The sequence below is a fragment of the Podarcis raffonei genome, chromosome 16 (assembly GCF_027172205.1).
Source record: "Podarcis raffonei isolate rPodRaf1 chromosome 16, rPodRaf1.pri, whole genome shotgun sequence".
Lineage (NCBI taxonomy): Eukaryota > Metazoa > Chordata > Lepidosauria > Squamata > Lacertidae > Podarcis > Podarcis raffonei.
This window is the reverse complement of record NC_070617.1, coordinates 23,249,086-23,260,546: the sequence shown is the minus strand read 5'-3', so window position 1 is coordinate 23,260,546 and position 11,461 is coordinate 23,249,086.

Here is an 11,461-nt window from a genome sequence, read left to right as displayed (position 1 = left end):
CAGTGGTACGTGGGTAGAGCTGTGGGTTAAACCACAGAGCCTAGGACTTGTCGATCAGAAGGTCGGCGGTTCGAATCCCCGCGACGGGGTAAGCTCCCATTGCTCGATCCCTGCTCCTGCCCACCTAGCAGTTCGAAAGCACGTCAAAGTGCAAGTAGATAAATAGGTACCACTCCGGCGGGAAGGTAAACAGCGTTTCCGTGCGCTGCTCTGGTTAGCCAGAAGCGGCTTAGTCATGCTGGCCACATGACCTGGAAGCTGTACGCTGGCTTCCTCGGCCAATAAAGAGAGATGAGCGTGCAACCCCAGAGTCGTCCGCGACTGGACCTAATGGTCAGGGGTCCCTTTACCTTTACCTTAATGCTGCAGGAAGTGGATACACTCATCTAATTCAGCACATTTACAGTGGACGCTCAGGTTGTGAACGTGATCCTTGCGGGATGCACGTTCGCAACTCGCAGCGTTCGCAACCCGTGTCTGTGCATGCGCAGGTTGTGATTCGGCACTTCTGCGCATGAACAGAGCATAATTTAGCGCTTCTGCACATGCGCGACTGCCGAAACCTGGAAGTAACCCATTCTGCAACCTGAAGTGGAGGTATGACTGTACTTATTTTTTAGTTTTACATTGCAAATTTAAATTCAAGCATTAACATCAACATCATCATTTAGATTCCCTGAATCCTTCAACTTCCCTCCACCCTTCCATGGTTACCATTGTCCTTCTTTTTTTCAACTGCTTCCCTTAATTTTCTCTATTTTTTAAAAGAATCCATTTCTACCATAGCTTTTCGTACTTTACAAGCATTACTCAAATCCTGCCAAAGTTTTTAGTTGTTTACCGTGTTCTCTTCAGTACATTGTAAAAATTTCCCATTTCCTTCTTAAAGTTCTTCTCTCCCTAGTGTCTGATTTTTTCAGGTCAGTTTTGCCATTTTGGCGTAGTCCATCATCTTCATCCACCATTTGTCTCAGGTTGGGACTTTATTTAATTCAGCACATTTAGAGAGCCTGAGGTGTACCAGCATATGAAGAAATGTACAAGTCCCCCAAATTCCCCAGGGGAGACCTCACACCTTACCTGCAAGTATTTATAGCAAGGATTGGGGGTGTGCTGGTCCTCCAACTCCCATCAGCCTCCAGGTTGTGGGATGTATTCCATTGGGAGCAGTCAAGTACAACATTCCTTGTTTTCCTAGAGTGGACATGCAAGGGATTGTTTGGTCCTGCCAGTCAAAACTTCCTGTTCCTCCTGGACTGGAGCATCCTTCCTTGCATGTGAATAGTGGGTGGGCATGACCTTTCCAGACCTGGTAAAAGGCCAAGTCACACTGCTACCTTTCTCTTTTTTCGACCTTCCTGTTCGTCCTGTCTGCTTCCTGCATCACCTGGACTGTACTGCTGGCTGCCACAGCAGTTCTCTAGGTTATCTCCCAAATGGGGTAAACCTGTTTGTACATGTTTGCAACTTTAAGCCTAAAGCCTGCCTTCAGGGATTGCACTGTGCTCTGCCTGATCGTGAGTAAAACTACTTTTTGCTACTTATGAATAAGACTGTAGTGTCTTTATTCTTTTAGGAGGGATTCAAAGGGGTCTTACCAGGAATATTAGAACATATCTCAGTCTGGACAAGCCAGATTGAATTGCTTATTGTCTTAAGAAAATCATGAGTTTGCAACCAGCTTTCTGCTGTGTGAGAAGGGGAATGCAGTCTGCTAAGTGCAGAAACTTGCTAGCACAAGTTAGGAAGGATATTAATAAACAATATATCCTCTCCTGCCACCCTAAACATTCCCACACTAGTAGCACAGTCAGTGTTCAAAAATGATGGGAGTTGTGGTCCAGCAGCATGGTTGGGGGGACCAACAGGTACCCCTGTGTTCTGCCTCCACTGTCAGTATGCCTCCGGACGCCAGTTGCCAGGAATTTCTGGTGCTGTTGCGCTCATGCCCAGCTTGCACGCTTCTCACAAGCATCATCATGGTCTGGCTGGATGCAGAGGAATGGTGGGAGAAACCAGCTGGGGAGCCCCCAAGGGAGCCCCCAGGAAAAGAAGACTCAGAGTCAGGGGTTTGGTGGTGGGACAATGATGAGTGGACAGAGGAAGAAGAAGGAGCAGACTGGGAGGATGCGGTGTTGGACACTGAAGAGGTAGCAGGGTTTCGTGAGCAGGAAGAGGCTGTGTCAGAGAGCAGTCCAGAATCAGAGGCAGCAGTGGAGGCTGGAGGGGAATGGGTCCAGGAGGCAAAGATGAGGCTGGCTGCTGAGTAAGTCTCCCTCTCCAGATGGGATCAGCTCCTCTCCCCCTTGGTGTCCCCGAACCTGACGAGGTATGAAGAGGGTGGATCAAAGTCTGATAAGACAAAGGAGACCCAGGTTGCTTGGGAAGAACCCAGAGGAGACTTAGGGGGTGGGGTGGGGAGGCAGGGAGCTTCAGTCCTCATTGGGGCAAGACCTACTGAGAAGAGCTGCTGTGATCATTAGGCCTGAGCTGCTTTGTTTCTTTGAATAAAGAGTAAACTTCACTGACACCTTGTGAGTTATTGCTGACCTGCTCCTGACTCCTACCTTGACGGGCATCTAGTTGGCCACCGTGAGAACTGGATGCTGGACTAGACAGGCCATTGTCCTTATCCTGCAGGGCTGTTCTTAGATTCTTATGGCCTGTGATGCTCCAGATGTTTGGGGACTGCTCCTCCCATCAACCTCAGCAAGCACAGACAACGGTCAGGGGGACAATGGGGATGTTGTTGTTGTCCAACAAAAGCTAGAGGGTCACAGAATCCTTAGCCCTAGACTTCAGGATGGCTTGGAGATTAGAGATGCTGAACCCCAGATGGGCAATACAGTAGTAGCTCGGGTTACATACGCTTCAGGTTACAGACTCCGCTAACCCAGAAATAGTACCACAGGTTAAGAACTTTGCTTTAGGATGAGAACAGAAATCGTGCTCCGGCGGTGCAGCAGCAGCAGGAGGCCCCATTAGCTAAAGTGCTGCTTCAGGTTAAGAACAGTTTCAGGTTAAGTACGGACCTCCGGAATGAATTAAGTACTTAACCCGAGGTACCACTGTACTGACCCCTTTGCCTTCCACTCAGGAGCCATAAGTAGCTGACCCAATGGGATGATTGACAGAGCACAGGAGGCTCCCAGCTTGAATCCTCTCCGATCCTAAGAGGCAGAATCCCCTCGCGATGCAACACACACACCCCGGGTGTATCAAGGTGGGCCACCCACACGCCTGTTGTCAGGCGCTGCATCTGTTCAGCCACCCCGTGAGAGGAGCAGAGTGTGCCTGCGGAGGTTGAAACGAGGACAGAAAATTGACCGCGCAGCTCTAAAGAATAAAAATGAAGTGGCTGGGGGAAGAAGGGGGGAAACGGCAACGTCGAGCTGGAACAAAGACACAGCTGTTGTGTACATCTCCAATGCACAGCTGCTGGTGGGTTAAGGCTGTGGGCGATTGAGGGATCTCACAAGTCCAGTCTTTCCTAGCTCAAGGACACAGTTTGGGGGTGCTTAGCCCAAGGGCCACATTACCTTCAGGGGAACTGCTTGAGAGCCATGTGCCAGGGGAGGGTGGGGCCAAGGTTGGGGCAACAAATACAACTCCCCACCCCGCTTTGCACAGGAGGCTGGTTTCTTCACACCCACAGACATCACCTCTATCTAGCCAGGCAAGCAAAAGTCATCAGTGGTGCTTTTCTTCTATATATATGTCAGGCGGCAGAGGAACCAGCTCCCACGGCAGGTTGCCAGGAATGGATAAGACAAGGAAAAGTCCTTATCACCTGCTTATTATTCAATATTTACAGAAAGAGGCTTGGGAATGCAGCCTCTTGGAATAATGGCATTGTCCTGAATGACTCTCCACCTCCTCTGTCTCCCACTTCCTCATTCGTCATCTCTCACTGAGGGCCCTTTGCTTCTGAGCCCTTTACTCTCCTACTTTCAAGGCTCGCCGGGTTCTGGGAGAGGCGGCTCTTGAATGCTTTCTGTGTCCGTCAGCTGGTGCTCCGTCTTCCTCCTCCTCCTCTCCCATTATTTCCCAGCTTTCCCCCTCATCCACCTCTGAGCTGAGATCTCCCTCAAACCCCTGTTGTAATTCTGAACTGTCTTCTCCTCTGGAAGGGTCAGGCTGGGGAGGTGGTCTCCACCCAGTTCCTGACAATGTATATAAAAGGTTCCAGTACTTACCATGAAAATGTTACAGTAAGTGTCACACTTTTAACCAGTGTTTTCCTTCTAGGGAAAAATGTGCCGGTCACGGGCACCATCTAAGGGGGGGCAAGGGGGCGAGGGCCCAAAAAAATTTTAAAGGGAGGGATGGGCCCCCTGAATATTCCACGACCTATGGTGTGAGGTGATAGCATCTCCAGGTACAGTGGGGACCAGCACGGTCAAGCAGGCTTACACAGCATTGGGAGAGCATGTGACGTCACATGTCTCATGTGTGATGTCACATGTGTGCGCCAGGCTTCTTCGATCTTGAGGGCAACCCGGTGCCTGTGGTGCTGGCACTGCGTACACTTGAGGACTGCTAGAAGAAGAAAGCACCATTCATAGACTTCCCAGAGTCTTTTCTGCCCATATTCTCTGCTGAGGGCAGCACAACCAATTGCAAACAGCCGGTGGCAGCTGGTGTCTATTGAGACCGGTACTGAAGAAAGCAGGGAGACCCACAGTAGGTGCCTCCAGAACCAACAACTGGTGGAGTCATGTTTGAAGACTCATTGTAAACAACTTAAAACATTAGCAGGATTGACAGCAAACCAGTGCAGTAAGAAATAATTAAAAGGAAATGCAAAGGGGAAATAGCAAACAGGCTTGAACTGGGTATGTTTTTTTGTTAAATATATTTGTAAAATGAGAAAATTGGGGGGGGGGGGACACACAACCTGGCAGAGTCAACTGAGTAGGTTTGTTTCTGTCTTCCTCCTTACTGAGTTCTGTGAGGGAAACACAGAGACCATAAGGTGGAGGAGGAAGCTGACAGCTGTTCTTATCAGCTTTGGTTCTGTTTGACTCCTTTTTCAATAAGTATATACACTTTTGGTTTAAGGAATTTTCAGGGGGTGGGTTTTATTGGATCTTTCAAAAAACAGAGCAGTTTGCCAGAGGCCACTAGATGAACTCCTACCGGTAATGAGATTTAAACAAGGGACTGCCTGGTGCACGGCTTAGCCTTTCAACCATTCCGCCAAACAAGGTTCTCTATTTACACAATCTTGTTAAGTCGCAGGAACAATCCTCAGATTTGCTTTGTCTTTTGCTTTCTGTTAATAGGAGTTCTGCTGTGTGCTTTACTCATTTAGTGCACAACGGGGATACACAGGAGCCAAGTCCTAGGACCTAGAGGAAGAGGTCCCTTCGTCCCCTCCAAAATAAAATATTTGAGGCAGCCTAGCCCCCCCCCCAAGTTGATAGGTATTACCATTCAAAAGGTATGTGTGCACTGTGTCTTGTGATAGAATATGTGAGGTGGGGCTTACCTCCCTTCCCCCAATATTTTATTCAAGTTGGCACCCCTGAAATAAGACACTGCCTTATCCTGAGTCAGACCATTTGCCCATCCAGCTCTATATTGCTTACACCAATGGTGTCCAAACCTTTTTCAAAGAGGGCCAGATTTGATGAAGGGCGTGAGGGCCAGCTTTTTTAAGGATTTTGCCCCAAAGTTGTTGAGCTCCCTAAAGCAGAAGAGGAGAGGAGACAGAAGGGAACAGTGACTGTGGTCAAACTTCAAAGAAACAAGCTCGCCATTATTATTGGCATCTCCTTTCCTGGGCTCCTTCAACTCCTGAGACTCTACAGCAGCCTTTGTCAACCTGTTGCCCCAGATGATGGAGACTACAACATGCAGCAGCAGCAGCAGATAGCATGAGAACTGAGGCATGATTTTATGAAGTGAACATGCCTGCACTACCACTGAGCCTTCCATTATACCGCTAGCTCATCTAAGCTAGTGTTGGCCACACTGACTGGCAGCAGTTCTCCTGTGTTTTAAACCTGCAACCTGGAGATGCAGTGGGATTGAACCTGCGTACCTTCTGCAACGTGTGTTATGTGTTCACTTTCTCTCTTTTTGTCTTCGGGAGTGTTTGTGTGTTCTGAGAATCACCAGGGAGATGGTGCCCACAGCATTCGCTCAAAAGTTCAAATGTATCCAAAATATTGGTGACCCTGGAAAAAAGGTAAGATGCCAGCTCTAAACCCTTTTGAGCAACAACTCTAAGAAATCACACCGGCAATGTTTTCATAAGGTATCCTCCAAAGGCAACAGGGAAGACGGTTTATGGAGTGCCAGGAAACGGGATCTGTTCCTGGGAAATAGGGACAGTTGAAGCATATGCTGTGAGCCCGTCGGCTATTTGTGCGATGTCTGCAAAGAGTGCTAAATAGCCCTCCAGCCTTTCTGGGTGATTGGCGCCAGCAGAACCTTACAGACACTTCAGAACATTACGCTGCAGAGTTGATCGCAGCCTCACATCTGCCAGGTGAGTCTGCAAGTTTGGCACAGACAAGCGATGCCAACGCAGGGGCTGACTGCACCGTCATGCAGCAAGTAGTCCTCTTCTCTCTAAGAGGCAGCTTGGTGCAGTGGTTAGAGTGTCAGGCTAGGAGCTGGGAGGCCAGAGTTCAAATCTGTACTTGGCCATGAAACTCACTGGGGGATTGTGTAGGCCATTCCCTGTCTCTCACCCCAGCCAACCTCACAGGGTGGCAGTCCAACCCCCTAAATTCACCCTTTGCTAGCAGTGCCTGGTCAACCTACACATCTGCCAGCCCCACCAAGCCTGGAGGTTTGTCTCCATCCAAGAGCCAAAATCACCCTGTTTCAGCAAGAGGGGCCCTTCTGTGATCACTCAGGTGTGCCTCTGCTTCTTATAAGTTTGCAGAGCTGCTTTTAATCAATGGCAAAGTGAGAAATAAGCAGGAAAGAATCAGGGTTTGAGTGCAACCTGGAAATAAATGAGGTGGGGGAGAGAGAGAGAAGGTTTCTGAGCTGGAATGGATTTCTGTTCTTCTGGGCTACCCCCCACCCCCGCACTGGCCTTCTGATGAGGACAACTGATTTCAACAGTGATGCAGCTTGGGAGCAACCAGCCATCTAGCTCAGGGAAGGAGGGGAGAGAGAGAGAGAGAGAGAGAATTACCCTGGAGATTGAAGTGTTTATTTGAGTGTCTTTTCATTTTCATAATTGACATGCCCAGCAGCCGCAGTTCCTGCCTCCCTGTCCACAGCTGCCAATCAAAAGTCATGGAAATCTCACAGAGAGCGAGACCCTTTTGTTTAGCAGATCTCTCCATTCAGGAGGCAAGTGATGTGTGTGCCTCAAAGCTTCAGCTGTGTGCTTTCGGCAGAGCAGGGGAAAGCAGGGGGTTCAAGGAGCATGACACTGAACCAGGAGGTGTGCAGTGCAAGGCCAGTCCAATACCTCAAGGGGCCCTTGGCACAGTACCACTGGCCCCACCTCAACACCACCCCCAGCCCCATGCATGCCTCTTCAGCCAGTGCTAGGATCTTCCATTCACATATCCATTCATAAATTGGCGTCAGTTGCATTATGCCTTTCTCAGACAAAAGCAATCAGTTCCTGATCCCTAGGAGGTGACATTCCTTGTGATCTGAGCAGTTCAGCCAATGGCAGTCCCTGGGACTTAACCCAGGCAGGCAGCTGAACCAATCATCAGCAGAGAATCCACCAACAGGGTCTCCATTAGCTGCCCAGAGTGACTTGGGCAACCCAGCAAGATGGACGGGGTATAAATAACAAATATTATTATTATTATTATTATTATTATTATTATTATTATTAAACATCCCACAGCAAATACAGAATTGGCCCAAGCTAAAACCAGCGTCTTCCTAGGTCTGGGTTTGCACTGATTCAATTTCATGTCCACGTTCTGCTTTAAATTTAGATATATTTTAGATCTCTCTGTGGCTTACGATTTCTATGTTTTGACATTTTGGAACAGACCAATGGAGCTAAATGCATAGGTTTGTTTTGATGTTATAAGACCAAGTATATGGTTGCAGGGTTTGGGACTTTTTAGTTTAGAAAAATGGTGAGGCAACATGCTAGAACTTTATAAAATCATGCATGGCGCAGAGAAAATGGATAAAGTTTTCCTCCTTCTCTCATAACGCTAGAACTTGTGGACATCCAATGAGGCTGAATTTTGGAAGATCCGGGACAGATAAAAGGAAGGGCTTATTAATGCAGCACAGAGTTAAACTACAGAACTCATGACAGAGGTGGCAAGGCAGTGTGGTGTAGTGGTTAGAGTGTTGGACAAGGACCTGGGAGAACAGGGTTCAAAATCCCCACTTGGCTATGAAGCTCACTGGGTGATGTTGGGCCAGCCACTGTCTCTCAGGCTGACCTACCTCACAGGGTTGTTGTGGGGATTAGGTGAGGAGAAGGAGAACTGTGTACAGTGGTACCTCAGGTTAAGAACTTAATTCATTCTGGAGGTCTGTTCTTAACCTGAAACTGTTCTTAACCTGAAGCACCACTTTAGCTAATGGGGCCTCCCGCTGCTGCCGCACCGACAGAGCACGATTTCTGTTCTCATCCTGAAGCAAAGTATTTAACCCGAGGTACCATTTCTGGGTTAGCGGAGTCTGTAACCTGAAGCATCTGTAACCTGAGGTACCACTGTACACTGCCTTGATCTCCTTGGAGAAAAAGGTGGGATGTCAATACAAACAAACAAACAAACAAACAAATCTGTGAATGATCACCATGATTCAGGAGACTGAGCTAAGCTGCTGCTCTCAGGTGGAAGGCAGGTTGCTGCTCTATCCACAGTTCTGAAGTAAGATTCAGCTGCCCTTCTGCTCAGCTTCTTTATAAGGAATGGTAGGAATCTTGCCCTCTGCCTCACAATATCTTGGCTGATTGCTGTCCCTGGTTTGTCTTGTTCTCCCTCCCGCATCTTGCAACATCTGGTTTGAGTGCAAACCATTGTTGTTCTTCAAGGCATGTATGTTCAACCGGAGTTAAACCTCAGGGAGCAAACGTATCACAACATTGATATATGTGTGTGGATGTAAGTCCATAAGAACGTAAGAAATGCCTAGTGGATCAGGCCAATGGCCCATCTAGTCCAGCCTCCTGGTCTCACAGTGGCCAAGCAGATGCCTGTGGGAAGCCAGCAAGCTGGATCCAAGCACAAGAGCCCTTTCCCCTCCTGTGGTTTCCAGCAACTGGTACTCCGAAGCATCGCTGTCTCGGAGGCGAAGTATGGCCATCATAGCTAGTACCCATTTATGGAGCCTTCCTCTGCATAAATTTGTCCAATCCTCTTTTAAATCCATCCAGGTTGATGGCCAACACAGCTTCCGATGGGAGCAAGTTCCATAGCTGCATGAAGAAGGACTTTATTTTATCCTGAATCTTCCAACATTTGTTTAAAAGTCCCTGCGTTTAAACTCTGCCTGCCAATTCATTCATAGTACCTGCTAATGTATATTTTGAACTGCTGGTCGTCTGTTGTAAGGCAATTACAGTTTTCAAGTGTGCCATTAATCAAAAGCACAAACACACTCCTGGATTTTGCAGAAGCTGGAGTAAAGTCTTCTCCAACTGTGTGTGTGTGTGTGTGTGTGTGTGTGTGTGTGTGTGTGTGTGTGTGAAAGAGAGAGTGAGAGAGAGGTGACCTTGAGCAGTCATCATACAATGGGTGCTCCCCGTTTTCATCTATAAAAAGGCAAAGAAATTGTCCTAAGACCACATTCACATCTCATCTTTAAAGCCTGCAGCTTCCCCTCAAAGAATCCTGGGAACTGTAGTTTGTTAAGGGTGTTAGGCATTGGAGCTCTGCAAGGGACACACTGTGGTTCTCAGGATTACTGGAGGAAGCCATGCACTTTAAATGTGCTGTGAATGGATGGTGATCTCGTGTCTCTCTAGGCCTAAATCGCATCACGTGTCTCTGAAAGTTCTATAAGTTTCCTCACCTCTAGGACCAGCCCTACCATTAAACAAGTGAGACAGCAGCCTCAGGTGGCCAAAGAAGCTGAGAGGGGAATGGCGGCAGCATCCTGTAGGACACAATGGGAGTGCCAGGTGGCCTGCCTTGTGTTAGTCTTCTTTCCTCAGGTGCTGTGACAATTGCTGTCCCATTACCAGTGGTGAAGCAAGATCATTCATCTGCCGGTCTGGTCAGCTTCAGTACATGGTAATAGCTTTAACAGAGGATTGGACAAATTCATGGACGCTAGTGATGGGTACTAGCCACGATGGCTATTCTCTACCTCCACCATCAGAGGCAATGATGCTTCAGAGTACCAGCTGCTGGGAACCACAGGAGGGGAGAATTGCTCTTGTGCTCAGGTCTTGCTTAAGGGTTTCCCACAGGGCATCTGGTTGGCCACTGTGAGACCAGGTTGCTGGACTAGACGGGCCATTGGCCTGATCCAACAGGCTCTTCTTGTGCAAGGCAGATAGCACCATTTTCGGGGCAGCTCAGGACCTTCACACACACTGTCCAGGCTTGTGCCCCAGGGAGGTCACCTTGGTGCTGCTAACACAGTGGTTTGACTTCACCCCCAGAAGTGCACTCCATTGGCTCTTGAGATGGATGCCAACAATGTTCTCCAGGATTGCAGGCAAGATTGACTTCACCCTCAGAGGTACGTTCCATTGTCTCTTGAGACAGATGGATACCAACAACAACAACAGTCATAACTGAGTGGTGCAGCATCTGCTTTGCTTGCAGCAGGTCCCAGGTTAAATCCCATGCATTTCCTGGCAGGGCTGGGAGAGACCCCTGTCTGAAATACTATAGTACCACTACTAATCAGTGTAGACAACTAGGTGAACCAATGGCTCTGACTCAGTATAAGGCAGCTCCCTATGTTTCTGTGTTCCTTTGTTCTGTGCCCCAAGTGGCAAAGCTTTCAGATGCATTGCTATTTCAACAACTATGTTCAAAATCATACAGTATGGAATACCAGTTAGAGTGTCAGGCTAGGAGCCAGGAGACCCAGCTTCTCAAATCCCCGTTCAGCCACATGGCTGACCTCCAGCCACCCAGCCGTCATCTCTTGACCCAGCCTACCTTGTTGGGCAGAGGAAATGGAGACAGGAGGGGGAGAAGAACCATGTGCAATGCCTTCAGCTCCTGGAAGGGAAAGTGGGATCTAAATGCAATGAGTGGATAAATACAACAGCAGGATCCACAGATGCTGCCTAGGGGTGTCCATCGTTGTGGTCTAGAAGAGATGGGAGGCCTTTCTCATCCCAGCTGGAGACACTTTAGGTTAGGGCCAACAAGGCTGGTGGCTGTGCCCACTTTGCATGCACTGGGTCCTGGGTGTTAAGTGCTCTACAGACCAGGGGGCACAACCAACAAAGGCCCTTGTGCTGCAGTCTGAATTCTGGACAAATGAGCACAATGGAGATGGTGGTGTTTTTTTTAAGTACTGCCTGTACTTTCTCTCTTCTTAA